Genomic DNA, 4346 nt, shown 5'->3' with positions numbered 1-4346 from the left:
AACTTTCTTTTTCCATGAAGCCCACCAAAAAGACTCGACAATGACAAGGCAGCTGATGTGCAGAGACCACTGACTATCATGCTCACCAATATTGTCTCATTGTTCTTTGTGGGCCCAGTCTGTCTGTCTATACCCTTCGTTGTCTCTTGTCTTCTATTTAGATTGTATGGTTTTTAGGGCCGGGATTATTATTTTTATTCTGTGTTTGTACAGTGCTTAGCACAATCAGAATTTGGTCTATCACTGGGGCTCCTAAGTGCACTACAGTAATACAAATAAAAATTATTATACATATATATAATTTTCTTTCTCTTAAAGTTGCTTGGGCTTCAGCCCATTAGACAAGGTATCCTGGACCTGAAAGCCAAAATTTTATTGTAATTGCTTTTTTCATCATTTGAAACGACTATTGATGGCACTAATATTAAAGACTAAAGGACAACAAAGTTCTTATTGATCTGATTTTAGTAGGTATCACAGGATCAGGGATGAAGACTTCCTGACTCGGTGATTATCCAAACTCAGGGAACCAGTGTTGAATGTTTAGACTATGTTGCATAGGTTAGAACACTGGTGAAGAGACCCAAGTCCTCTTCTCTACCTCTGACATTGGAAATTCTCAACTCATTTTGGGTGCTCATATTGAGAAATCAAGATGTCTCATGATGCATGCACAAAGTCAGTGGGCACTTGAAAATTTAGATTTTCAGTTTCTCCATCTGTAAAAATACAGATAATACTTATTCTCATTTAAAAAGTGTTTTGCAATCCTTAGATGAAAGGCACTATGAAAGTGGATATAATCATTAATATATGATTTTCTCTCTGATAACCATGGCATCCAAGATACATTGGAAGTGTCTTCTGAAATCCTTGAACAATTTAGCAATTTTGAAAGCCAATGTAATCTTAATCATCTTTAAATCCAAAAATAATTTTACAAACCATCACTTTGCAATCCTATACAGCAGGCAACCTATAGTATTTCTGATACCATGGGAACACACAGAGGGATCTCTCCTGCAATTCTGCAGTGCATTCTTGGACATAAGTTGTAGAATGTTATTTACATCTAAAAGAAGTAAATTCTCTAAAACTCCACTATTGTGTTTACCTCCATGTTTATTTCTTTCCCCTTCACATGACCAAAACCACTGATCATCCTCCCAGAAACAACAAACACAAATATGTGATGAAAAATCAATTGACAGCATGCAATCTTGTTTGGGGAAAAAAAAGGTTCGGTAAAGAAGAACTGGGAGAGATATTCACTCTCTAGCTTGCTGTGGTCTGAAGCCTTAGCGAGAGGGGAACTCACCATTCTTACCTGTTGATGAGATGCGAGAAGAGAAACCCACAGCTGCTTAAGAACCACAAATGGGCAGGGACTCCACTGGTGAGGGAACTCTCTGCTACCATCTGTTGGGAAACCAGGAGAATTGACTGAATGAGCCAGGTCTCATTTGAATTAGGAGTAGGGGCCATAAAATGTTGTTTACGCTCTTGGCAGATGAAGGGGAAGAAATCTGCATCAAATGGGTGCGGGGCCAGACTGAGAGAGACTGCATCCAGGCACAGATGAATATGGGAGCCTGCACGTGGCCAGGAGAGGGAAAAGAGGTTCTTGACAGTTGCTGGGAGTGCCTTCCTGGTGGTCAGACTCCATTAAAAGTCCTGGATACCACTGGTCATACGCTAAGAGCTGAATGGAGACTCCTGCAAAATAGTAGACAGTTCAGACTGGTAGCAGACAGAGACAGACACCTACAAGATCTTTATCAAGCATTCGTAAAGTTACAATACCCACCTGGGGAAGTGAGGGAACAGATTGACAGAGCGAGATGGGTACACAGCAGTCACCTACTAAAGGACAGGCCCAACAAGGAAAATAACAGAACATCGCTGGCCATCACACACAGCCCCCAGCTAAAACCTCTCCAGCACATCATCAACAATCTACAACGTATCCTGGAAAATGATCCCTCACTCTCAAAGAGAAACGGCAGAACTAAAATTCATTTGCAAATTTAACACCATTAATATGGGCTTGAATAGGGACTAGGAGGGGCTGGCTCACTACAAAAGCAACTTTGCCGCTCCTAGAATTGACACCTCCTCATCAATTATTGGGAGTGGACTACATCCACCCTGATTGAATTGGCCCTGTCAACACTGGTTCTCCACTTGTAGGGTAACTCCCTTCTCTTCATGTGTCAGTATAATAATGCCTGCATCTGTAATTTTCACTCCATTCATCTGAAGAAGTGGGGGTTTTACCCACGAAAGCTTATGCTCAAATAAATCTGATAGGGCTTGGCTACACTTGCAAATTTGCAGCGCTGCAGCAGGGTGTGAAAACACACCCTCTGCAGCGCTGCAAATTGCGGCGCTACAAAGCGCCAGTGTAGTCAAAGCCCCAGCGCTGGGAGCGCGGCTCCCAGCGCTGTCCGTTATTCCCCACAGGGAGCTGGAGTACGGACAGCGCTGGGAGAGTTTTCTCCCAGCGCTGGGGCTTTGACTACACTTAGCGCTTCAAAGCGCTGCCGCGGGAGCGCTGCCGCGGCAGCGCTTTGAAATGCAAGTGTAGCCAAAGCCTTAGTCTTTAAGGTGCCACCAGACTAGGAGGGTGGTGAAGCATTGGAATGGGTTTCCTAGGGAGGTGGTGGAATCTCCATCTTTAGAGGTTTTTAATGCCTGGCTTGACAAACCCCTGGCTGGAATGATTTAGATGTGGTTGGTCCTGCTTTTGTTAGTCACAGCTTCGCCCCTGCCAAATTATTGGGAAAGATACATAACAAAGTTGGGTTTTAAGTATTGCTTATTAGGTGACCATCTTGGTCTCGGATAAGAACAAGGTGACCTCCATATTGTGATAGGTTCTTGTTTCCCTACACTGAGCAAAAGACCGGAACGTAGAAAGAGCGGGAATCTGTTGTTGCTAAGCGACAGGTTCCTATAAAGGCAGATAAGGGCTGGGACCAAGGGTTCTTGAGCTCTTGAGGCTTTGGGGGCTCAGGTGTTCAATGCTCTCTCTCTCTGTGCGTGGTGTGGCACACCCTGTCACACTGTTTACTGGTCTGCAATAGCCACTCACTAAACGTTTTGGGGTTTGTGTGTTATTTTCTTTTGGGAAGCAGACCTGCATGCGCAGTCTCGGTCCGGTTAGTTAGCTCAGACTTACAACCATAGACAAAGCAGCAAGGGATAGGGAGGGGTTAGGGTTACATACCTGTCTTCTATGGCTGTGGTCCACCGTTGGTGTTCATCGTTGATCTTGTTGATCCAGATTCTGCAGCCTCTCCATCATCAGCACCTGGAAAAGATAGAAGAACACCTTTGCTTTACCAAGTGTATGTGCATGCATGTGTTTTCTATACCAAATCTCCAGTCCGTCATCCATTCCCCACCCCTTCCTTCCTTCCTTCCTTCCTTCCTTCTCCTTTAGTAAATAAAGTGGTGTTGTGAGTTTATATTTTAGTGGTGGGATTTTTTGTTCCAGCTTTGATAGATGGGCTTAAGGGGAACCCAGTGGGAGAGGGTATACTGTAAGGCTCCCTGAAGTCTTCTGGTCAGGAAAAACAAAAAATCCTTATACTTTGAGTAGGGGGTTGGACTAGATGACCTCCTGAGGTCTCTTCCAACACTAATCTTCTATGTTTCTGACTCTCAGTCTTGCTCTTCTTGGTTTGCCTGTAATTTTGCCTGATAATATGAATACTAAAATCAATTTGTTCAGCAAGTGGTGAGCAATGTGTCCACAGAAAGGTGTTATTCCCTTATGCAGAATCTCAAATCTCAATTATTATTTAAAAATAATAATAATCCTTTTCATAGAATATCAAAGTCAGAAGGGACCTCAGGAGGTCATCTAGTCCAACGCCCTGCTCAAAGCAGGACCAATCCCCAGACAGATTGTTGCCCAAGATCCCTAAATGGCCCCCTCAAGGATTGAACTCACAACCCTAGATTTAGCAGGCTAATTCTCAAACCACTGAGCTATCCCTCCCCACTCTTTGTTCATAAATTTGATTATCCAGCTAATTTTTAACATTCTTCTGTAACACTACACTAGGAAATTAGGTCGAATTTATAGAAGTCGATCTTTAGAGTAAATGAGCAGAGTAAATTAGCTCAGTAATCCTCTGCTTCCACTGCAACTCTGCTCTCCTTGGTGCCATGAATCCACCTCACAGGTCCTCTCGTCATTCGGTAAAAATATCTATTCTCGTGGCATCCGTTGCCATCCACCGCTTCTGCTGCAACTCTGCTCTCCTGCAGACGCCATACCACGGCAAGCATGGAGCCCGCTCAGCTCACCGCTGCTGTTGTGAGCATTGTAAACACCT

The 4346-nt window shown here is 43.7% G+C and overlaps 1 long non-coding RNA gene across 1 annotated transcript; it reads right to left on the bottom strand.

Annotated features, from left to right (window-relative positions):
* Window positions 1-1327: 1327 nt before the first annotated feature.
* LOC120387870 lies at window positions 1328-3341 on the bottom strand. Its single transcript, XR_005590388.1, has 3 exons — window positions 3230-3341; window positions 1500-1716; window positions 1328-1419 (listed from the first exon to the last, which is right to left on the bottom strand). It is a non-coding gene; the product is annotated as an uncharacterized LOC120387870 (long non-coding RNA).
* Between the last annotated feature and the right edge of the window lie 1005 nt (window positions 3342-4346).

This window comes from Mauremys reevesii, linkage group 1, assembly GCF_016161935.1.
Source record: "Mauremys reevesii isolate NIE-2019 linkage group 1, ASM1616193v1, whole genome shotgun sequence".
NCBI lineage: Eukaryota > Metazoa > Chordata > Testudines > Geoemydidae > Mauremys > Mauremys reevesii.
Note: the sequence above shows the minus strand (reverse complement) of the source record. Positions and strands in the feature narration are given on the sequence as shown.